The sequence below is a fragment of the Fundulus heteroclitus genome, chromosome 1, assembly GCF_011125445.2.
Source record: "Fundulus heteroclitus isolate FHET01 chromosome 1, MU-UCD_Fhet_4.1, whole genome shotgun sequence".
NCBI lineage: Eukaryota > Metazoa > Chordata > Actinopteri > Cyprinodontiformes > Fundulidae > Fundulus > Fundulus heteroclitus.
In genome coordinates this window covers 7,385,530-7,411,294 of record NC_046361.1, presented here as the reverse complement: position 1 = coordinate 7,411,294, position 25,765 = coordinate 7,385,530, and the positions used below count along the sequence as shown (strand labels likewise).

Here is a 25,765-nt window from a genome sequence, read left to right as displayed (position 1 = left end):
CCTCTGACCCGTAGCATTAGGCAGACAGGTAACGTCGTTGTTTATGGAAACCCCCGTAAACACATCTGGTTTGTTTTGTGCAAAAACTACCCGCAATACTTAACGTCAAAGCACCGATTAAAAACTCTACGTGACTTCTGACTTGGTGTTTCCTAAAAGGAAGTGAGGGCATTTAGGCATCACACCACCTTTTCATACAAAGAGCATCCATGGCCCACGCATTGCGTACTTATTGCGTTATTTCAAAGCCTTGTCCAGTTTACTGATGACATTTGTCATTCGCTGTCAACTAGCTTTCACAATAACTTGTTGAAAATAGACACAAACAGAAAGTTCCCCTTTGGTCAAGAAGTCAAGCATTCACACTTTACTACAAAATTAAAACTACAAACCAGTATGTAGAAGGCTAATTATTATAGAATATTTGGTTAATAAAAAGAAAGCACCATACGGCCCTGTTCTGTCTGTTTTCACTTATTTATTGCGCTTGATGATTTCAGTTACCCTGTTTAAGATGTGCATTGATTGTGTTCAAATAAATATGTAAATTAAATCTGTCCTGTTTTATTTAAATAATAAGTTTGGTAATAGACCACCCCCCCCCCCCCCTTTTGTTTTGCTTGAGCACCTACCCTCCAAAACCTCTGTGTGCCTGTTTATAACTGTTGATTCCTGAAGGTTGCACTGGATTTTATTTAGGAGTTTCAGAGTGAATAGGGCTGAACACAAATGCCGCGCTTTTCAGATTTTTATTTGTGAAGAATAACATCAACGAAGCATTTAGTTTTAAATCCACAATTACGCACCAGCCTGCTTTGTGTTGTTCTATGGGAAATCTATATTGAAATATGCTGCAATTGGTGGTAGATTAAAGCAAGGCGCTTTGATCTGCATGCGTTTTCACTGTTGATGTAAACGCAAGCTCCAGACTGCGAACCACCTGAAAAAGCCATGCCGTGAAAAAAAAAAAACAACAACAACTCAAGGAGCAAAGAACACAGAGAGCGAACGCGCGCAATACGTCCGCTCTCTGGGAGATGACAGGCGCCATCAGTCAAGCTGAACAGGAGCATCTTCAATCACAGAACCTGATCGTTGTCAAGACAGCCTAAAACTGGAGTACAAGGCGGACACGAGCTCATGGAGCCGCGGACTGAAAACGGGTCCAATGCTGCCACCCAAGCGCGCCCGGCAGTAGTGCGTTGGTGTACCCGGTGTAACGCACGCTGTCCACTAGGGGGCGCATGGTAACCAACCTCTCCATCTCCATCTCCATCTCTCTCTCTCCCTCTCGTTCCCTGCTCCCTTCTTCATCCGTCTGTAGCAGGGGGATGCCGGAGTCCAGCCGCAGCTCCTCTCTCATTCATGCTGAGCGCTGCTCTCCTGTGCGCACGGATCTGCAGAGCTGAGCTTTTTGAACTGCTGCTGTTGCTGCTGCTGCTGCTGCTGCTCTCTGACAAGCCGAGCGGGAATGGAAACGTCTTCTGCTGCAACTCTGGCATCCTGATAAAAGAAAAGAAGGAGAAGAAATAATGCTAAGCAGGGATAATTCAAACCGCGGCGTAATCAGTAAGTACAGGCAAACTTTTTTCCCCCTTTTTGAGGGGTTTAAGAAAAACATATATCTTCCTTCAATTCTTCCCTCCTCCGATCCATTCCTCTGGTCTCTGCTTGTGCATTTTCACCCGAGCGGTAAGGCTCCGTGTTCACACCTGGACCAACCTGCACTGCATTAGGAGATACGTTTTAGTCTCTCTTTTTGTCCTTTGGAACGATCAGCCCCGGTTGTCGCTGCGCACACGGGGGGCAAAGCCAGCCAATAACGCACGCATGAAGGCTGAGGGTCTTCCACAGGACTGAACATCACCAGCTTGCCTTTAAGGTGGAATTTTGCAAGTTGTTGCAGGGGGTGGCGCGGAGGGTCGCTTTAATTTTTGCGGTTGAGACGCTGCGGAATTTGGATGCAAAGTGGACGGGTTGATGCAGACTGCACGGGCATGAGCTTTAAAGCTTCTTTGAGGTCTGTTTTCTACATTAGAGAAGTTGTATGGTCTGGTCAATCGGTGACAATTCGCTCAAGACACGCAACCAAACTTGGAAACACAAGTTATGATGTGTGAACTATATGAATTATGTGTGCTTCTGCGCGCAAACTGTAATGTAATTTTTTTTTACACACTTTGTTTGCAGTGGCGCTGCTAAGGTGAGGGACAGGTGGGGTAACCACCCGTAACAAATTTGTGTCCCTGCCTAACTGACCCGGCCTCCCTGACACCTGGCCGGACAGCTTTTTAATACCCTTTCTAATATATGCATGAAATACCAGAAGACATACCAGGGTAAAACAATTTTAAATATCTCCACATTTTCTATACACAGTCCTATTTTCTTTGTCTTCCATCAACTTTTTCCGCCGTTATCCGCCCCTCAAAAATATGCCAAACAGCAAGATATGAGACGCTGTTTTTAGTTTATTCTGGGATGAACAAACTAAAAACAGGATTTTTAAAACAAGGTGGCATAATGCTGGCTAAAACCTGTGCTAAGATATTATTATTTTTTTGTAATCAGCGTAGGTTCTTAAATGTACATGGTATTACAATTGGCTGAAACTCTGATTTACTTAATTATTTAATTATATTTCTTTTGTTGTTTTTGTCACATTAATCATGTCCTATATATATATATATATATATATATATATATATATATATATATATATATATATATATATATATATATATATATATATATATACATATATACATATATATCCATCACACATCCCTATACACAACCACCAGCATTATAAAAAAACTTTGTTATAGCTTTTCATTTGGGATTATCTGTGCTCCCCATCTGATCGGCCCTTTGAGAACTTTTTAGAGGCTCCCCTATTGATGTGTTTAGGGGCCTGAGAGATGTGAGATTGTGTTTGTGTGCGCGGGCGCGCATGTGTGTGTGTGTTTGCGTGCGTGCGTGTCTGTGTTCGCTGCCCCTTATCCGCCCACATCCAAACATGTGCCATCGTTTGGGAGTCGCATCAACATGCGCTGACAGTTTTGTGTCACCTTATGAATTTTTGACTTTTGTGATGTGCGTAGGTGCGGGGCCGATTTGGAGAGACTGTACGGGCAACGAGCCACCAGTCTGGCTGCCAAGCACGCAGAAAAAAAAGAAGGAGGAGGAGGAGGAGAAGAAAAAAAAAATCTCTTTAGGTGGCGTGTTTGTAGGGAGAGGAAAAATGGAAAGCCTTCTCTTTCGTATTCTGAACATACCTACTCATCTTCCGCCCCCTTCCCCCCTTCGCTTTCTACTTCCATCCCTCTCGGGGTTTGGGCTCAGGAGGATGAGCGAGAGTGAGCCGACGTGGAAGCGGTGGAGGAGATGCAAGGACATGTGAGAAACATCCCCCTTTTTAAGTACTCGTGTCATAATGACACAGCTGCACTGGGACTCCTTGATAAGGCTGAAACCTTGAGCATCACCTCCACTCCGGAGGCAAGGCGTGACATCCGAAGCGACTGCGTTCACCGTTACGCAGACGACACCGTGACTGTAGGGAACATTGGAGTTCCTGTTCCACCTGCGAGCGCGGTGGGTTTTCAAAGGTTTTTCAGCCCCCAAATGAGTCACCGTTGGACTTGGGCAACAGCAGTGAGCTGTACACGCTCTGAGCTGCCTTTAACCTAATTACCCAGTTTATTCTCTTGTATTATTCATTTGTTCTTAGAAGATACAAACCCCTCTTCTTGCCATGCTGTGATCAGTCTTTTAAGTGTGGATGTAGATATGTGGGTGCCGCGTCTAATTCCTGTCAAAGGGACTTCCAGTCTGCCGCTTCCCACGCACACGTGAAGCGTTCGTTTTATACTTTAATGGATTTATTAAATGTCCAGATAAGTGTAACTACTTTTTTACAAGATCAGGACGAAGCTAGGTCTAGGGTCAGATACCCTGCAGGTCCAAAAGGAAATTAGCATTTTTCATCCAAAGCTTGGCTGTCTCTTAAAACGTTTACAGATCGATTCTGAAACTGTTTCGTTAGAGTTGACTCGGAGATTTCTATATTTGGAGCTCGATGAGTGGATTTTACGTGCCAGAGCAGACTCACCACCTTGCCCACAGCTGGAGAGGCTTTATCTGGGTGAAAGCGAGCATGTGCATGGATGTGTACAGGGGTCAGCTGGTGGAGCCGGGGGTCTCCGCCCTCTCAGGCCCCCGACTGGCTCAGACCCCGGCTGAGATGAGAGCCACAGGAGAATCGACATAAACCCCGCTGCTTCTCTGCGCACATAGGTGCTCCGTGCCTCGAGAGGCTGTAACAAATAAAGACTCGGCGATGGGGGGGGGGGGGGGGGGGGGGGAGGAGGCAGCACAGACACAATAGAGCATATCAATAAAGCGTTTTAAAGTGTATCCTGTCTGATAAATGCCCAGAAGGAGCGTGCACCGCCGTAACGCTTCCACAGGATGGAATGAAACCGACATTAAACCGAGAGCGTTTTATGCACAGCACTTTCAAAAATCTACATTTAAGTACTGTTTAGGGGCCCGGTGGGAAGTGAAGTGCCGACCCAGCAGTGTGGGAGCCAAGTTCTCTCCTGTTGAGCTGCTGATGACTATGGGCTGCAAAAGTAAATTGATGTTCCACAACAAAACATCAGTCTGAATCGCACTAACGAGAAAGTCTGATCTAACTACTATTGGAGTCTGATTGGTTTGCAGAGGAGTAGTGCTCAAATTATATTTTACGTGTTTTTTTTTTAAACTAAATAAATGTGAATCTGTCCATGAAGTATTGTTTACACATCACGTTCTGCTCGTCCTTTCTTAAGGTTATAGCTACATAGCTATTAACAAAATGATTTGCTTGTCTGCCTTTACAGATATATAAACTTACGTTACACCCTATTCCTAGAGCACACTGCTCCTACAGCAGCTTCCACAATTCTGGGAGGAGTCATGAGTTTGCTTATGAGAATGTTTAACTATTCTCCCACGAGCACATTCGTGAGGTCAGACACTGATGTTGGACAAGAAGGCCTGGTTTGCAGCCTCTGCTTCAGTAAATCACAGTGGTGTCAGAGATCAAGATTTTCTGCTAGCCAGTCAGTTTCTTTCACACCAAATTTACTCATCCTCGCGTTCTGGCCTTGCTTTGTGGCGTAACTGTTCTCATATAGCATATGAGCTGATGTGCTTATGTGTGCTATTTCCGTGCAGAGTTTTTTTTTTGATATCTCAAACTGTATCCTGGAAAAGGATAAAGTGTGAAATATGCCTTTTTTTCCTCTCCCTCCCCAAATGTGGCTCCTATCTTTCCACAGAGTTAAAGACAGCGCCCTATGGAAACCGCGTCAGGCAGGGTCCTTGGCAGCAAGGCCTCAGTCAAATCGTTCCCCCGAAATGTTTGTGATGTATGGGATGGATGGTTGTACTGGAACTGTAATTTCCCTCTGGGATTATTAAAGCATTTCTGATTCTGATATAGTTGGGAACATGAAAATGTCCAAAATTTCTTGGTCTGCTTTACTCCACTAGAATCCAGTGTTGGCTCTCATCACACCACTGCATCAAATGTTTTACATTGCTCATTGTGACCTGGATGCGAGATTAGCCGAATTTTGGGACCGAGGACTGAGCTTGCATGCAACATGATAAACCTCACAGTGAAAAGGTTGCACTTTGGTGCAAACAACAAAAAAAAACGCTAAAAAGTGTGAACATTTGTCGATTGCTGAAAAGCCTTAATCTTTATTCAGACAAAGTCATAAGAAATGTTTTTAACAGACTCTTATGAAGACCAGGCATTCCAACTGAGGCACGTGTACCACTGATTGAGAAACATGGCTTTTTAGAACAAGTCCAAATCCATTCTGAATAGTTAAATTGGGCTGATCTAATCCCAGCAGCTCCTTTTGTAACGATGTTGGTCAGCAGGTAAACAAAAAGAATAGCAGGAAAACACAGCTGCACACTCTTTGGCAGGTGCCAAATAGCTGCCAGTTTGCTATTATCTCGTTGTATAGAGTAAGCAGGAGGCAGGTAGGAGGTTCTCCCTGCACAATTACCGTGAGTTAAAATTCTGCCATTTCACTGCATTAATCAGGTAATTTAAAACAAAGATGTTTGACACAATCTAATTACTGTTATTTAAAACAACTTGGCTGGTAGGTCTTAACATGTCAGCTTTAGTTTCAAATAGTGTCACCTTCGCAGGGGGATGGGTGGCGTTCCTTTTGATTCCTCACCACGGCCTGCTGTGTTTCCCAGACTTTGTCCTTTCTGTAATATGAGCACAACGTAGTACGTTTCTTTCCGCCAATATGATGGAACACCTTGTTAACGGCTAATGATGCATGCACTGCGAAATAAGCAAGTAGTCAGAATCAACTTTTTATTACATTTTTAAAAGTCAAAATCCATTATGTTTCAGTGTTAAATAGTGGTGTAACGGTACATAAAAATCACCGGTCGATATGTACTTCGGATCTGAAGTCACAGTTTGGAACGTTTTCCTGTTGGCTCAATCAAGAAAAAACAAATGCAAAGTGGTCGCTGTAGAACCGACTGGAGGTTGGCTTTGACTTTTTTTAAACTAATAAAGGGTGTAGCCGCTGAAATCCCAGCTGGGAAGACCATGCAGACATTTGAGAATAATAAATGTTTAAACCACTTTGGAGTTTTGATATTTAGACAACCCAGTAAATGAGATGTACTTGAATGCACCGCAGAATTGCATCTGCTTAGGAATCCCCTCGGGTCAGAAGGAACTCATCACGACAGTTCCAGTGCGATGCCGCATCTCTAATGCTCTGCAGTGTTTTGGATTGGTTGAATGCTCCAGGCAACTGGATCTGTTCTTTAGCTGCTTCGCTTCTCCAGCGCCAATGATGTGATGATTAGCTTGACGTTGTTTCAGGTGAGTAATTCCGTTACATATTTGTGGATCTTACATTTATTATCAGTGCTACATTTAAAGAACAGCATCTATCCGGCTGTGAGGAAAGACTATGAGGGATATTTAAATAATAATGTGTTTTTAGAAGCTGTTCTCACTGACCTCATTGCAAATAATACAGTGAACAGACTATAATTGGAGATTGACACTAAATAAAGCTGACTCGTAAGAAATGTCAGCTTCTATCTGAAGTTCTTTTTGATTGTTACAGACAGGATTGAGTTTAGGAGGACACTATATGGAGTGTTCTGTAGAACTTAAAGCTACTTTTTTAAAAAGAAGTGACACCCTTTACAATTTGTGCCTGGAGAAAGCCGAGACAGATGGAGGAGAAGGGGATGGCAACAAACTGAAGGCTGCTTTAAAGCTGCTGGCATCTTTTTGATGCAGCCCCCCCGCTCTGAAAGGCCACGGCGGCTCAAACGGGGCAGGCCAATTCAAATAGTTGGTTCCGATGACACACATCTGTGCCGGGTAGCCGCCGACGGAGGTGACAACCGTCGTCATGCTCTGCCTTGATCTCAAACGGTCGCTTCGTTAGTTAACGAAGGACTGTTTTTTTCTTGATTGTGGTTAGCGCCTCCTTTCGGAGCTTTCTTTGCGACGCAGCGGGCATGTGGGCGGGTTTGCTCCTCGTCCGAGTCTGAGCGGGGATATTTTTTGCCGTTTTGTCAGCAATTAAACGAATTCCTGCAACCCAATTTCCTCTGCTTCTGTAGAGCACACAGCTTGTGTTTGCTGTCCCAAATGGCCAATTTCTGCCGTATGTTCTGTGCTGTCTGAGCAGCTGAGGCAGAAAAATATTCAGTTTCTATACTGCATATATCTGACTGTGTGTGTGTGTGTGTGTGTGCATGAGTCTATCCCTGACCCATATCTTAATAAGTAGCCAGAAGAAAGAAAAAAAAAATCCCAGAACGTCCTGTATTAACAGCATTACTTCCATCAGCCTGTCTCACATTTATACATGCACACATCTCCTCCTCATACGGTTGTTCCTTCCTTGTACATCAAAGGTCAGAGTTGGACAGCGTTGCTCTTGTTGTGTTTTTTTTTTTTCTTCGTACATAGTCTTTAGATGCTGATATGTCTTCTGTTATCTGCACTGGTAGTTATATGTTCCATGGGAAGTGTGGGAGGAAGTAATTGGTGGGAAATGCTATAAAAGGGATATGATGACATAGCGAAAGATAAAACAACAGCAAGGCTTTGACTTCTGGGCCTCATATCAGATACGGGGCTCGATAATGTATCCGTACTATATCCATCCTTTTTTTTTTTTTTTTGCATTTTGTCAAATTATGATCACGGACTTTTATAAATGTTATTGAGACTTTTGGGGATTGACAGACAGATTTGTTTGGCCGTTCTTTGCAAAATAACTTCAGCAGGGGGAAAAAATGTCTTCATTGAATAATTATTTGACACCTAAACTGTGAGAAAACCTGCTATTAGCTATGTCAAAAGAACAAACTACAACATTTTATGATATTCCACCGTTTTAGAAGTCGAGTGCAGGGATTCCATCCACATTTTCCTCACCAGGCTGATCTAAACCATTCCGTTGTAGCTCTGGCCGGATGTTTAGAATAGAATAGAATAGAATAGAATAGAATAGAATAGAATAGAATAGAAATGCCATTACTGTCCCACAGTGGGGAATCGTGGTAGTTGTTTAGAGTGGATTTGACTTTGTAAAGTGCCTCGAGATGACATGTTTCATGAATTGGCGCTATATAAATAAAATTGAATTCAATTGAATTGAAATTGAATTGGTTGTCCTACTAGAAGGTGAACCTCCGACCCACTTTTAAGATTTTGCAACTTCTAACAGGTTAGCCTACAGCATTGCCGTATATTTAGCTCCTTAAATCCTTCCATCTACTCAGAAACCATTTCCTTGTCCCTGTTCAGCATCCCTACAGCATGATGCGGATATATTTATTTATTTATTGTTTTTTTTCCCCTTAACAATTAATGTGTACTAGTATTTTGTAGGATCCAAGATAAAATACGTAGAAGTCATTATTTAAGGCTGTGAAGATGGACAATAAACCGTACCCATTAGTCCCTGCTGCAAGGCTTCATTTTTAAAATAGCATGTTACACCTGCTCTGAAAGGTTAAAAGGACATAGCTTTGCTCTTTAAAAGAGGCAAAACTATCTAAACGCTTGGAAGCTTCAATTCCCACATCAAACCATATGAAAAAGTTTGATTCCCTCCCTTCGTTTTAAGGGAATTGTGCAGGTGTTTGACCTCAGCCGGAGTGTGTAGCCACCTTTGTTCTGAATGAGCTGCAGTATGCTTCTAGAAAATAATTCTATTCCACGCCGAGCCGAGATATTTAAAGACAATGGGATTTTTTTCTGTGTGAAAGTGGAGAAGAAATGACCATGAAGAGGGATCGCAGAGGTCCGTGAAGGTGAAAGGATTTGTGAAAAGCTGAAATATATGGATTGTGTGCTGTCTTTGCTGGCTGCCAGGGCACAATGAAGGAGGGAGGTGAAGTGACCAGATGAAGGAGGCTGAAGAAATTGGAACATTGGAGGGGTGAAGAGGTTAAATGGTAGGGTAATGATAGATGTTACTCTACCATCTTTCTTTTTTGGCTAGCAGTGTGTGGGAGCGCTTGTAATGTCGTAAAGATAAGGCCTGGAGGAAAACCCTGAAATCCCGTTGTGGACCTTACAAAGGTACACCCACATTCCCTCTTATGTCTAAGCAGCCTTTTAACAGTCATCATTATTGCATTTGTAGACACAAGAAACTGTGTAGAAATTTTTGAAACATTGAAGCTAATTTGAAGATTTAATGCTACATTAATTGGAAGAGAACATGTGAAAAAAAGCGCCTAATCACCTGTTAATTTTTTTTAATTCCTCATCTTTTGACTGAAACAGATCGACACAATTTTTCTTTTACCTTCACTTACATGTACTTGGATACATGAAAATCTACCCGTCCCAATCAAACTATGTTATAAGTGATACTGTTCTATTTAGGGCATAAAAACTGAAGCAGTTATGGGATAAAAATGTACATATGTTAATAATGTAGCTAACAGTACGTTGTCAAAAATTGCCTACTTATGTTTAACCTATTTTGTTAGAAATCTGTTCTCTTCCTATGTTCCCCGAAGCATCCTGAAATTAGATAACATTTCTTTTTCACTAAACATGCTAGCTCACTATGCTAGCTAAGACTAGTAATGGTTGATTTATTTTTTTTTTTTCTAGTAACAGCACCATTTTTTTTAACAGTGCAGACTAGGGGTATTTATATGTTATTTTAAAACAATAAGGTCAGGAGAAAAGTTAAACAGTCTGTAGAATTCGACTGTATTTTTTCACACCACATTTAGTGCCATCTGAATCAGGAACAAAAGGGACCCTGCAGAATTTTTAAAAAGCTATTTAACAGAATCTAATCTTGTTTTTTTTTTGTATTACAGTAAAAAGCCTAAGCTGCATAAAGTATATATAATGAGGCTATTGTTGAAAAGGATGCATCCAAGAATGTAAAGCCAAGAAGAAAATATGTAAGGTTAACAAAATGATAAATGAAAGGGGAGGCAAAGGGACTTTTACCCTGATAATGAGGGAAAGATTTTGCTTTTATTACTGTGGTGATTCTAGAAGTTATTTGCAAGTTAAAGTTGTACATGATAAATAAAGCTAAGATAATATATAAGCTCTCCTACAGCACTGTAAACCCCTTACATTTGATCAGGACCTGGATACCTGTCCCAGCAGGTTGGGAGCTTAACAAAGGGCTCGCCATTTCTATCATACATCATTTTGGGTCGGCTGCAGAGGAACTCCCAGTTCATGGCGATAAAATCAATCTAAAGTTCTTTAATTTTTCATTGAGGATGTAAACAATGTAGGTATCCATTTTTTTCTTTATGCTGGGTCTGGTGTATTCTTTTGTGAATAGGAGAAGGAGAGTTGGTGTGCTCAGTCTCGGCTAACCTGCGCCACCCTGGCAGATTGGTACAGAAAATGTGCATCAAATAGTCAAACCGTGTTGCTTCAGCCTTGATGGGTCTCCCAGAGTAACATGTTGCCAACAATAGAGAATGTTGTTATATTTCTGCTCGTTGGCCAGCTTTGTTAGTTTTCTATCCATGCCTCTTTTGGTCATAAGAGTTGGAGCTTAGATGGACTGGTAAAACAAGAGCTTATCTGTTTTTTATTAATGTTTTGGATCATTTGCACAAAAGTCTATCAGCTGACTAAATGAGATCATAAATGAGACGAAACACGTTTATAGCCCCATAAACCGTGACATGGTTTATGTTAAACAAAGACCCAGGCGGACAAGCGTGTCCCAAGGAAGGAAAGAGAAGCACGTCAGGGCAGAAAGTATCGATAACCACAGGGTTGGTGCCTTTGCCAGGCTGCCGACAAAACCAATTTACCAGCTGCTGAAAAATATCAGGTAAGCAGGCGGTGTAGTTGATTTTATGCTTTAACCATTTTTTTTTTTTTTTAGAGATCCCCGTCGGCTCGGCTGGGAGGAAGCCGCAGCACAAGGACGGGATAGACAGGCAGAGATGCTGAGTCAGCTTCCACAGTGACACTCCCCTAATCATCACACACATGCTGCTGCGCACACACACTTCTCATTTTGTTGAGTGCTTAGTCAAACAGTGAGTGTGTGTAGGAATGGGGGGGGGTTACTATAATGTTTTGCCAATGTCTGTGTGTGTGTGTGTGTGTGTCTATTCAAAAGCAGGATCAGAGAGCCATATGTGATGCATATTGTTTTCCGTGATCAGAGGCATTTCTCTCAGGTTCAGCGCTTTGCTGAAGGACGTAACAGCTGCCGTCCTAATGAAACATCTGCAGTGTAAGCAGATGTGATTTATTTTAGCCCATTTGATTGTTTTTCGGATTGGGTAATTGATTTTGCAACAAACTGGCCATTGACACGGTTAGTGTGTCAGGAGAATCACGCTTCTAAGGAAGAGGTAAAGTGAGACTTCTGTGGCAACTGTCTGAACCAACTGGCTTTCGCTTTGCTTTTGTAGTTAAGGGTGACTGTGGCAGTCCCTAAAACCAAAACTCTGACAGTCCAGTTCTGTTTGCGGTCTCCTCTTGTTCTCCTGCGTGTTTCCTGCACTTTACGTTCACCTGGACTCTGCAGGACAGAGGAGCCTAGTGAGATGCACAATTGCTGTAGTTTTGAAACAAATGCTTCCACTCCTCCACAATACAGCAACTCACCGGGTCAAGAACTTGTTCAGGTCCATTTACGGCACCTCGAGCTTTTCTTTCACAAAACGGCAGGGCCGGCCGAGGCGTCTCCCTGAGCGTTTAAAAACTGCCCCACGAATCGGCACTCTTATAAGCCTGCAATGCTTGGAAAAAGCCATTATAAAGGCCACACAAACGGGTAATTTAGCTACGGAGAGACACGGGGGGATACAAGTGGACTGAAGCTGGAGAGAAAGTGTTGCTTTTTGGTGAAAGCAGCAGTGACGAAACCTTTGTTCAGAGAGATGGCTTTACTTAATGGGACTGTCGGTTATTCTCTGAGTTTCTGCCCGTCTTTATTTATTTTTTATTCTCCGTTCTGATTTGGTTTGCTTAGATACCATGTGACTTAGGGTTGGCCAATATGGACTTTAAATTTTATCACAATATATATATTATGTTATTGTTGTGATAACAATAATACTGTCCTTAAGAAACATTTCAGTGTTCGCAGTGTTTGTAATGTGTGCTGCGCTAATTGCTAATTTATCTTACTAAAATGAGTTTAGTCCCTTTTGTACTTCTTCAAATAAAATTGAAATCAGCCAAAATGTGTTACAGTATGTCAGAGCCTCACAAAAGCCTGAGATCTGAAGATGTTGGTAAAATTCTGATGGCTGCATCCCTAATTTAAATTCACAAAAATACCTCATGTAAAGTCTTAGTCTGGGCACCTGTCCTCAATTTATATTCATTTATTCATTTTAGGCTCTCCTCATCAGCTAGCTACAACCTGATCCCATATTGTGATGGGTGTTGATGGTAAAACACATCAGATTAAGGTGGCTGGAATTCAGATCGGTCCAACCTGTTTATGCCATAAGATCCCAAATATTGACATAAATCCCACAGGTCCCAATATCAGCTTTTTACATTTTGCCGATTCTTGCTTTAGAGCGCTTTTAGGCCTTGGTCTGGTAAGAGCACTGTTGTCGTCTTGGTCCCACTGATGAAGTTTAACCTTGATGGCAGTCCTGCTTTCCCTTTGATCTACTCTGAAATAATCCAGCACAATGTGGAGGGTTGTCTGTAAAACAAAGAAGTTAAATTCCTTGAGGTGATCTCCAGTGATTGTTTCTCCATGCAGAGTTTGCCTTCAATCATGACAGAGCACCTCAGATATGTGACTCTCTTTCAAGCGCTGTGAATTACAGCCTGGGTTTTAAAGATGGCATGCTAAATGGTCCACACTTCTACTCAACATGTTGACCATCATCTGGCTACTACAAACCACTTTACTGGGAAGTCTTCATTCGCCCACTTTTACGTGGCTTTGTTTTATGTTTTAGCATAACTCTGTATGCTTACAGTATTTTCCTTTGGGCTTCCCTGAACCTTTATCCCCAGGAACTTAATTACCCCGAACCCTCATTCTCCAGCGAGCTGTTTGGTGTGTTCGTTTTTTTTTTTTTTTTATGACCTGTGGTATTTATGTAAAATGCTGCATGGCAGCCTACGGCTCGCTGAGGGGGTGTGAGAAAGAGTTGCCAAGCCTTGCTGGTTTCTGCACACTTCCGGTCAGCTCACTGACAAGTAAAGCCAATTTGACTGTTTGGAAAGATTTCTGGTTGAGAACAACAGAGTTGTGTTGTGGCCACTAAAGGAGAGCCACCTATCACTTTTAGAAGAGCAAGGCTGTTGCCCTAAAAGTCAAATTATACATCAAAGTGAGGCTGGGTATCATCTAGGATGAGCCGATTCTATATGATTCTCGACACATAGCTCACGATAGAATGCGATTCTCGATACAGCTCAGCTTGATTTGATTTGACTCCAATATCAATATTTATTACTTTCAAATCAATGCTCAAAGTCATTTAATCAACAAAACAAGCCAAATATTATGTTTATGTTCAATTTATTGAGCACTGATATATTAACAGGAAAATAAAGTGCATTTGGTGCAATGCATTTCAATTTTAGGGATGAAGTCGCTTCTAAAATCCTCTCGGCCATTCCACAAATTTGCCGCACTTCCTCACTGTGAACAGTAATGACGCGCTGTAATACTGCCCCCTAGGCGTTGGGAGGTATATCGATATTGGAAGCCAGAATATCGATATTAAACTGTTTTTAAAAACATTGATATTAATCTTTGTATAGATTTTTATGCACAGCCTTACATCAGGTGTGACTTTTATATTTAAAATTAAATAAATTAGACTGTAAGGAAAATGGGATCAGGTTATGTTATATAACTAATTTTTGGTTTAATGATTGGGAAACTGTATTTTCTAAGGTTCCCATACATTGAAAATCTGATACCATTGCATGCCAACCTATAAAGAACACATAAAAAGCTGAAAATGTTAGCTATAAAAGCTATAAATGGTGGTTCTCTTCCAGCGGCTTTACCCCATAACTTATGTAATCTTATTATAAACTCCATACAAAGGTATAACTGACATGCTGAAACTCATTTTACAGATTCAGACTTTGGTATTCACTGGAATTTGGCTCTGATTCATTTACAATTCAATGCTTTTTTCTGCCATAATGTCACATTTTGTTCCTCAGACTTAAAATCTGCTTGAGATAGCCTCATGTTATGGTGGGGGGAACACACCTTGGTACATAAACATACGCTGAGCTGCTTGGCCTCGTTACCTGAAACTTAAAGCAACACATTAAAGGGATTAGTTCTTATTAATTGGATCATAGGGAAATCTTAAATGCGTGCACCTAAATTTTCTGTCCAACTCAGATCTGAACTGCTTTTCATGCCATATACACCTGATCTTGGCTCCTGTGGGTACAAGCTATCAAGACACCCTAAAACCAATAAGAAAGCCACTGTGCATTCGAACCAAAATCCTAACACAGTTGGAATGAATTTAAAAAGAACAGAACTGAGGTCATTTTCATCCTCCATGCTTTTTGATCCCTTCTTCATCTTTTCCGCTTAAATCATCTGCTCTGTTTATCTCTCTCTTTAAAATGTGAGTATAATTATGTGACAACGAAAGATCCTTCATTTAGACATCAAAGAGGTCTGAACAGAGGGCTATATTTGAATAGATTGTCTGTCCCCAAAATTGCCACTTATTGAAGATGAAAAACAACAGAATGATAATTGTTTGGCTAATTTTATCTCGGCAGCACATTCCAGCGCCTGCACCGTGGCTCAGGCATGTTCAAAAACCTCCGTGGAGCTTTTTGAATTCTCATATTTATGCGTTTTTTTTTGTCATTTAACACTATATCCAACCGTCGTCTCTACCCCCTTTTGCTTGGGAGGGAGAGAGGGGTGGGTGGGTGTCTGGTGCCAATCTCCAGCGGTCATTAAGAGACGGGGCGATCCATTGACAGGTGGTCTGTCAGGGCAGGGCTCAGACCTCAGGGCAGTTTAGAAAGAGCACTCAACCTTACAGTCATGTTTTTGGACAGTGGGTGGAAGAAGCCGGAGTACCCGGAGAGAACCCACGCATGCTTGCGGACAACACGCAAACTCCATGAAGAAAGCGCCCAGGCACGGATACAATCCCAGAACCGTCTTGCTGCAAGGCAACCGTGCTAACCGCTGTGCCAGCGAGCAGCAAATCCAAACTAAAAAAAGTAACGGATATTAGAGTTAAATAACCTAGGGGTGCTCTGCTTCTTCTCTGTCTCTATTCACGAACCCACATCCATTCAGTTTCCTCCTTCGTTTTGCAGCTCAGTCGCTGTGTTTGAGTGTTTTATTCCTCCCGCCTCTCTCTGACTAGTGCTGTTGGTTTTACAGATCTCCACAGACTGACTGGTGGAGGCTTTGCTGCAGGCGGCTCCTTCTCCTTAATGAGAGAAATGGAGCGGTTCCTCGCATTCATACACTTCCACACACACGTCTTTATCCGTGTGTGTTCAAAGCTGTATGCGTCTCGCTGCGTGCTGTGGGAGTGTGTCAGTGTTTGTGTTTGTGGCTCGGTGAAATTGCTGCTGTGAAGTATCGTGTGTGTGTGTGTTTAAGTCAGCACGTTTTGTGTGAGTAGCTGGGAGGTTGGTTTTTGGGCATTAGTGTGTGTGTGTGTGTGTTTTCATGCCTTACCTCTGCATTCGCTCATTCAAATTCTTTCCTCTTGTGAAACCAAGGAAACGGCGCCGTGTATGCGGCTTATCGACACAACATTTCATTTTCGCGCTCTGCGCTTCTGTAGTTGACTGGCTTCCCTCTGTTCTCCTGGAGGAATCCGCCTCCATCCCTCACCCTCCCCGTTCACGCACGCCTGCGTCCGAGTCTTTTCTCGGTACTTCGGGTGCGCTTCTCATCTATACTTTCCATGCACGTTTTTTTACTAACCGTCGTCAATTAGCTTTGCTGCACATAATCTGTGTTGATCAAGACACTGCGAGATATTTGGCCACGTCTGAGCGCGGAGATTGCGAAAGTGAGTCAGTGCAGGGAACTGTTGCTTGTTTTCGCATTAAGGAGTAAGGGCCCGCCTGCAGCAAAGCCTCCTCCAGTCAGTCTGCTGAGATCTATAAAACCAACAGTACTTGTCAGAAAGAGGTGTTAGGGAAAGAAACACTCACACAGTGTGTACAGACTGCGGAACCACATGCAGAAACTGCAAGGAAGCTAAAATATATTCTAAATACTATAATTATTACTTCTAAAAGAATGTCTAACTAATTGAAAAACACTCCATTCAGGATTCAGGATTCATTCTGTGGCATCAGCTTTTTGTACCCTGTGGGATTTTCCATGTGCTAGATATTTGGAGTATTTGCCATTTTCTGCTTTTCTGGTTTCCATATCTCACTTTTTCGGTAATGAAAAGGAGATGCCTCCTATAAAAAGTTTGGTATAGACCGTGCATCAGTTTTCACGCACTCTACGGATGTTTTCCAGCGTCTTTGATGTCCGAGAATAATAATAATGCGATCAGCTCCTCCTTGATTTTACTATTGCTTTAAAAATGTTTTTGCTGTTTTCCTCTTTTTAGTTGGGAGTTATTTACCAGAATGTGGTTGCCTGTCTTTCTTTGACAGCTGTTTGTTAGGATCTTTTTCATTTATCATTTTGGCTTGGATTATGCTACCCTTTCAGTCTGACTTGTTTAATCACTCCTTATTCTTGTGTGTAAAAAAAAGTGTGCATCGTAGCCTTAAGTAGTGCATTTGCTAATGCTAGTTGGTGGCTATGCTGCAGTTCCTTTGACGTGGGGAATAAATTAATGAAATTCAACCGTCATGATTTCTTTAAACCCCACCCAAAATTGTCAGTTTGACCAATCATGTGTCTCACAAACTAACTCCTCCCACTACTGTCCCACAACAAATGATGTCTTACACAAACTCTTCCTATACCCCAAGAGGTTAGGCACTGCAGAGACCCCCCTCCCCCAGCTCCCCCAATCAATCACTTCGTTAAGTAGGGCGTTTCAAAAATACCCAGACTCTTAACTTTGCCATAATTAGCTAAGAAGGTTAGTTTTATTTTCAAGATTCTTCAACAAATATAATGGCATTTGGTGCATTTAAGCTAGTTGTACACATAATAGCCAAACCTTTTACAAGTTAGCTTTTTAATGAACAATTTCAAACTTGGACAGCATCTGAGGAAGGTGCTATGCTTGAATTCAGTTTGGACTGATTTGGACTAACTTTACCTGTACTTCAGCTGAACTGATCTGCCCTGCTACGAGGTGTTTTTTTTTACCATCCTTACTGTTTTTAAGTTTTAAATTGTTTTATTCTATATCATTTTCATTCTATTTTATTGCTTTGTGTTTATGCTTTTTAGCTTTTTAGTTTTTACCTTATTTCCTGCCACTGTGATATCTGTACAGCACTTTGGTCAACCCCGGTTGTTTCAAATGTGCTTTATAAATAAAGCTTGAGTTGAGTTGAGTTGAGACTCAAATAAGATTAATTGGGTCAAAAATAAGATAAATGGAATCTTAAACCAGTTGCCTCACTTCTAGTTCAGATGTTATTTGACATTCATCCTGTACATTGGTGGATTTATGTAAACAATATCCCTGCCAGTGGGTTTTTCACTTTTGGCATTGCTGTTTTAGTTCTTGAAAATGACTAAAACAGCAATTTGCTGTTTCTAGCATATGTGTTAAAAGCATACTTTGGGACTAGGCTCGGCACATGGCCTCTAACCTGAACTCGCCTTTCACTCACTCACATTGTTACTTGCTACAGATGGGGGTATTTTATGGATTTTCCTAAATCATCCCAGCATCATGAGTTGACGGTCAGATATCACGGCATGTGAGATTCTACATTTTTTGTTTATTGTTTCTAAACGTTGTGCGTGAAAGGAACAAAATAAAGCAATGTAGTGCATTAAAGATGGCGTTCGTCTTAGATCGAATTGTTACTCAAAGTTGGCAAGAAAACACTGTTAGAGTCGTACTTTGACAGATTAACTTACACTTAGTGAGTGGAAGCTCGTAGCAATCATTTGTGCAACAGATTTTACAGAACGTGTTGCATTCCAGCTAATTATGCATGAAAAAATTGAATCGTTCACAAATGCAGTCCTTGATTTGAACCGTGACAGTTTCACCAAAAGTGGGCATCTTCACAGGAATTCACCTCGAGCTGAACTTGACTACTTTTTCTCTTCAGTTGAACAGCTCTAGTTTGCAAAGTGCTCCGAGATGAAGGGTCTTCCGCTAATCGAGGAGACATAATTAAGATTCTGATTTAAAATCAATTGACACGGGTCTTAAATGAGATGCTTCATGTCCCGTTCAGGTGTCACTTTCCATTCATGTTTCTGACTGCTTTAGGTTGGGTACATCCGTGTCAGTGTCACTTGAGTATGATGGGTCTGTTCAGCTCTTGTTTGATGTTGGGCCACATCTTCTGCGGGGATTACTCTCGGGGCTGCAGCAGGAGAGAGGGGGGCACCAGAAAAGCTTGAAAGGAGTGTGAATTGACCATAAAGCTCTGCCACTCTGAAGGGATTAGCGGGGGTTAAACTGCAGCACTCGATAAAGAAGAAAAAAAAAAAAAAAACTGTCATTTCCTCTGTCACACACTTAGCCCTGCTGCTGTGTAGGCATGTGCATGAATCAGAGAGAAAGATGTAGAACTACCTACGTTACAGTTTCTTTACAGATGTAGATGTGTGTGTGTGTGTGTGTGTGTGTGTGTGTGTGTGGTTACGCCTCTGAACATGGCTGCAGGTTTGTATTTTTGAAAACAGGCCACAGCGTTCCAAAGCGTGTTTTTCTGTTTGCTTTTTATGATAACGTAAAAAAACAAAACAAAAACAATAGTGCGTAGATTTGCATGAGAAGAAAGGACTTGTGGGTAGTGCTTTGTTTACTGCAGTTACACGCAGCTTTTACTTTATCTAAAAATGCATTCCGTTTTAAATGAAGACTACATGTTAGTCACTTGAATCAGCTTGCAGCATTTTGCTGCACTCTTTCTTTTCGAACTGCTTCTTCTCCCGGTTTTCTCTCCCTGCCTTCCCTCCAGTTTTGTTTGCCCAGTTTTGGGTTCTGGAAATGATTAAAACACCAGACAGACCAATCAGATAAGGCTGCTGCAGCGGCTGCAGAGGGTCATGGGTAAGGGTGAGAGGTCAAATTCCTTCCTCTCTGGTTAGAGCCGTTCTTCACACTGTTGCACTGTAAACTGTCACAGCTGTGTGCACCGAATTCGAGGCTTTGTTGCTCTTCAGCGCGCCGCAGTAATCGTTGCAAGACGACGACGCGTTGGTGATGTCATCCCCTCCGCAATCCTCACGTCACTGTCCATATTCCTGTTTTTAACAATGGAAGACAGGAGGGAGGTGGAGGATTTTGAAGCTGCAGCTGTTGTTTGTCCAACCAAACTAAGATTCGCCAGGCTAAAGCTAGAACACGGTTAATGGAGAAATTAATTTTTCCCATTTCAGCGTTTCTGGCCCCTTCCTTCACCCTTGGAGTCTTGGTGCATTTTTTCCACATTTTGCTGGCTGGAAAAAGAGGCTACATGAACAGAACTGAAGCTTTAACACACACACACACATACATGCGCACACACAGTACAAAGTGAGGAATGTGCCCGACTTCCATAGACTTTCATTCCTTTTCAAGCCTTTCTACCTCCTAACCCTGTCTCTAACCTTTACCAGTATATACCTGACCCTAACCTAAATCTAACTGACACCTTAGTCCTAAATCTAACCAGAAAAATGTGTGGACCTAAAAAAAGGTCCTCACTTTACATCAAAGTCCTCACTTTACTCGTAAAATGAGCAAAAGTGGTTCTCGCTCAGTACCAGAACGCACATGCATGTGCATCATGCAAACACACACATGCATATGCATAGTCACACCTTTTTATTCAAGCTTTTATTCAAGGAGATTGACCTCTTGACATAGAAACTTGCCCATTCGAACATGTATCACCCTCTGTCAGTTTTATGTACATTTATCAAAATGAGTAAAGCCCCGTTTGGCCTCGTAGTGCCTTTTGCAAAAAGGCCATATATGTCAAGCAGCCAGCTTGCTGACACTGGTATGTTGATTATACGCCACACTTATAGCTGCTGATGTCTTGTTTATGTGAAACATTCGCCTGCTGGCGAAAGACTATGTCAGCTCCAATAACACCGTGAAGGAGATTACTACTTGAATGCAGAGGGTATATCAACTCAAACATCTGGCTCGCTCTCTGCGAGAGTGTGCGAGTCGCGGACCCGAGTGTTACCGCACTCCAGAGGTCCTTTAGGGAAACCAGCGAGGCTAATGCAGCGAGAGGGGCCAGCACAGCCAGATTAACAGATTTTATCACTGGAAATTGTACCAGCTTTCGCAATCCGCAGAGCTTTCCTTTTGTTTTTCGCACACATCCAGGCGTAATTAGTATGCATCGCCCGCACGGCTGCTGTTGTTGCTGCTTTTTTTTTTTGTCTTTCTTTCTTTGCAGATCTTCACTGTTTAATGAAAATTTTATTTGGAGAAATATATCTAATACTGCTGTTTGAAACCTTTTGTGGTCCCAGATGCCGTGCTTAATTACATGACTCGATTTCGTTTGCGTTCTTGATTTTGCGCTTTGACAGTTGGATATCAGATGGTAGGCATTACCGGTGTGAGATTCTCATGGTATGATAACCTTAAGCAAAATGTCAAACATACGGTATTTGCACTGAGCGTACAGGCAAAGGTAATGGATAATACCATCATCTAATTGTTTTTAAAGCGGAAAACCATCAGTAATTTCTTCTGATTCTAATATACTATAAACTATTGATAATTAGATATAATCATGGTACTCAAAACCTTTATTTAATATAAACTTTGCAGGATCTTATGCGTTCATCGCCCTTCTTAAAGTAATACTGTCTAATTAGCTGTCTAATTAATCAGGCTCATGTACCCTGGCTGCAGTTGTGTCCTTTACAGATATGCGTGTTACCAAAAGCTTCCCAGCTGTAGTTTTAAACAGCTTTACCCTGATAAGAGTAATGAGTATTTATCAGTTAGTTTCCATGTCTTTGGTTACCAGAAAAAATAAAGTTTTTCTTGCAAATAAAAGCAAAATTTGGTTGTCTTCTTTCAGTGTAAAACAGGCAGTGCTTAGCGAGAGACGGTGGAAGAACTCCGTGCTCCTCCAGTACTTTATCTGGCATCTCATTAGTGGACTTTATTCAAGAACTGAAACAGCAGCAGTAAAGTGTGGCCTGTTTTCCACAAACTTTAAAACTTTGGCCAGTGAGTTTTTTTTTCTCGAGCAGCAATGTCTCTCCACCAGCCTCTGCTCGGTCTCTGTTGTAAGCAGTTGCTGCAGTAGCTGATGGATGGTGGGATTCCCCGTTGCTGACTTTGCAGCACTGCCTCAGGGTTCCTCAGCAGATCCACTTCTTGGTCAACTGCAAATAAAAATGGTAGTTGCCAATCTGCTAGTAGAGGGGCATCAAACTCAATCACAGAAGTGGCAAAAACTTTAAGCTTGGACTAAATATGCATGTATACTGCCAACAGATGCAAAAAAAAAAAAATAAGGTAGCAAGTGGATACGTTTAAGTCTTTTGAATTGAAAACCTGAAATGTGTTATTACACATCTTTGGAGGAGTTTTCAATAATGCAACAAATATTATCCTTGTCTCTCCCCTCCAAAACCCTGCATTGTAATGCACTGAACCATAAAGACATACTCTCCTGAAGCAAACTAGCATGCAACCATTCTTGGATTTAATTAAATTTATCCTTTAAATATAATCTCAATTTAGAAACACCATATATCCAGAAAGATGTCTTCAGATATTTTGTGATTTAAATGTTTTTTTATCAGAACGCCTCTTTTTTTATTTCACTATAGATCAAATTTCTCACAAATTTCCTTTTTTTTCTGTGCTTATCCTTGGTGCAGACATATTGTTGCATGATGTTTCCTTCTGCTAAATCTTCTGTTTTTAAGTAAAAAAAAAAAAATAACAAAATACAACTCTGGCTACCTGACAGAAATATATTTAGCCTTAAGCAGAATCATTCCACTCGAGTGAAGAAAAAAAAAAAAAATGAACCGAATGTGTTAACAGTTTCCCGGTGTTCTATGATGAGAGGGGAAAAAAGCTTATGGGGTGAGAGAAAAACAAGTAAACAAACTGAGCCAGTTAAATAGCTGGTCACTGCCAAGCTCCAAGAACTGAAAAAAAAAAAAAAAATGTATCATGATTGAAATGTATCCAAAAGATTTGAAACTTGGGATGCGAGGCTTTGACGGAAGATATCACTTCTCTATCGCTGGCGTCAGCAGCAGATTGACTTTATGTTCCCGGAGGTGGCCTCTTGTTCTGTGCCAGAACGTCCTGGCAAAATTACCGGCTTCTTTTCTCCAGACTGCAGGTTCTGAATAAGATAACTATTAGAAAACAGCCATTTTTCTCCATCTAAATGCCTTTAAGTACAGTGGTTTTGCGTTACATGTTTGACTATATTAGTATCCTGCATCTTTATGTTCCTGGATAAGTCTCCAGAAACATAAGGCCAACTGAATGTGCCTCATAGCCTGGGCTTCATGGCTTTGATTAAAACGTGGATGGGTCAACTGTAAAAGTTAGCCACCATGATAACTCAAACTTAATGAGCTGCTCCTTGCAGTTTTTCCTACTTTTTTTTTAGTCTTAACGTTACGGCCTAAAGTTGTGGTGGCTTGGCTGCAGGCTCAGCAGCTCAGCAAGCAATTTTTCTCCCCCATTTATGGCTTCTGCATGCCCATGTCTTTAACTCCGATTGGTTTCACTGCTTCAGTGACTTGTGTGAAGTGATGAGTCATGTTATTGACTGTAAGTGTTTCAGATACCGACTCAGAAGCGGCGCCCACCATATGTTTTGTCAGGACCGGGGGCTTTTCGTAGGGAGTCAGTGCGAGGGGTCAAGAAGACGACCTGAGGTTTGATGGAAAAATTTTTACTTGGTTGGTGGGACATTTGCCTATTCTAGTTTAGATGTAGGACCGGAAGAAGCTTTGGAAAAAAAAAATGTTTGTCTCACGAGGAGTGATGTCAGTTTGCCGTGTCAAGGTATGCCAAGGTTTCACATTTAGTGTCATGCCATTTCTACAGTTTACGAGCCTATTCCCTAAAGGACCTCTGGAGTGTTCTAAAGAGAGTTCACTGGTGTTGCAAAGGACTAGCGCTTGTTCTAGTGATTCTTCCTAGTTTCCATAAAGTATCTCAAAAAAATGATCCTATGCATGTTAGATATATCTTCTAGTGTGCCGAAATCATATTGACCATGAACCACACTTTTTTGGTTGTTTTTAAATGTTAGTTTGAGATCATATTTTAGCTAGCAGCGGTTCTCTTGGTTTACTGTATTTGGGCGATGTGGCACAGAGGTTAGGGAGTTTGTCTTGCAATTGGCGGGTTGCCGGTTCCATCCCCCGCTCTGTCTGTGTCCGTCGTTGTGTCCTTGGGCAAAACACTTCACCCGCATTGCCTGCTGGCGGTGGTCAGAGGGACCGGTGGCGCCGGTGCATGGCAGCCTCGCCTCTGTCAGTCTGCCCCAGGGCAGCTGTAGCTACTAACATAGCTCACCACCGTCAGGGTGTGAATGTGTGTGTGAATGGGTGAATGACTGAACTGTAGTGTAAAGTGCTTTGGAGGTCATCAAGACTAGTTAAAGTGCTATATAAGTATAAGCCATTTACTGAAACTCAGATCTTGGATTTTATGAATTTAGATACTAAAAAAATAAAAAAAATCTCTTCACGAACAGTTTTATAACTGTACATTGATGCAATGAAATACAAACTGTCACAAGTGGAATCATTTGTTTTAATATTGCAACTTTCACTCAGACGTTCCAAGTCAGGAATCTGACTTCAGTATATAACCTCCGTACTTTTTGTGACTTTTAGATTGGAAACTGTTGGTTCCAATATTTCCAAATAAAGCCGTGTCCAAAATGAAACTTTAAATTACAGTTTGAGGACTATTGTCCCAGTATACCTGTAATAATCAGAACAGTTAGTACAGAATACTATTTTTGATAAAGTAAATATAATTCTAACTTTTATTTCTAAATAAAATCATTAATTTGGGTCACGTTTATTACACAGCTGTTAAAACTGCAGCGTTTTGACTTAAAGGGCTGGCTCAGATTTTTTTTTTCCAAGTGAGGTTCTGTCCCTCGCTTCTTGTAGTTGCTTGAAAATAACCAGATGGATTTAGCTGATGCGTCAGTTGAGTCTCCCACCAGCCTGAGCCTCTTCTTGCTACTATTTTCTATTAGCAAACACTGCGAGTGGGATTTTATTATAGACAGCAGCTATGAATACGTTTAGTTTCCACTAAATGTTTTACCCGGATTGGAGCCATTTTAGATTAATTGGGTCTTTTAACAGCTTAAAAAAAAACACAGCTGTACAACCACTAGCGAGACCAAACGCCTTGTCGGGATTGATGGCTGGAAGCAACCTCGTGAACTCCTCTGATAATCTCTTCCCAGCGTCCTCCGGGGGTTGTGTCTCCCAGGTTAAGGGGACGCAGCATGTTTACAGTACTGGATTGCTGCCTTTGGAGCAGACCCACAGAGGCGCTCTCCGTCTCTGTCCGTCTGCGTCCCCCTGCCAGGCTTTTCCGCGCTCTCACGGCCTCTCTGACCCTCGGGCCCAGGGGTGTCCCGACCGCATGCCCGAAGGAAAAAAAAAACGTCCAGCCGCAGCTTCAGGAGGACGCGAACTGTAATACGGGATCACCCAATATTTATGCAGCCAGCAGCAGGTTGTCTTTCTGCGGGTGAATAATATCAGTAATCCTGTTTTTTTCACAGTTAATACTGTTTTCACTTCTTAACGGACTCAGAGTGTGCTCGGTGCAGAGCGGTCAACCTTAGTGAAACCTCTGGGGTGTCTGTTTTTCCACTTCCGCTCTGTTTAGCAGGGATTTTAACAGCTACATTTATTTTTGAAGACATCTTTTCAAAGCACTTTTAAACTGGATAATCCTACCCTACTGTTATATTAAAATTTCTTAAGTTACTAATGGTCTAAAATGTATTTATGATCACTGAATAAAGAGAAGTGATATCAAAAGAAGCCAAAAGCAAAGAGACAGAATAGAAATCCTAGCATTTGGCCAAAATGTTCTTTGGGGACTGTTA

At 41.7% G+C, this 25,765-nt stretch overlaps 1 protein-coding gene across 1 annotated transcript in view; it reads left to right on the top strand.

The window, feature by feature from the left end:
* The first annotated feature begins 1,060 nt into the window (after positions 1 to 1,060).
* The window catches only part of plxna1a (plexin A1a), a 359,702-nt gene continuing 334,997 nt past the window's right edge, over positions 1,061 to 25,765 (top strand). The window contains exon 1 of the mRNA XM_036125192.1: positions 1,061 to 1,569. The gene's annotated coding sequence lies outside the window, so the exon portion shown is untranslated. The remainder of the gene's footprint in view (positions 1,570 to 25,765) is intronic.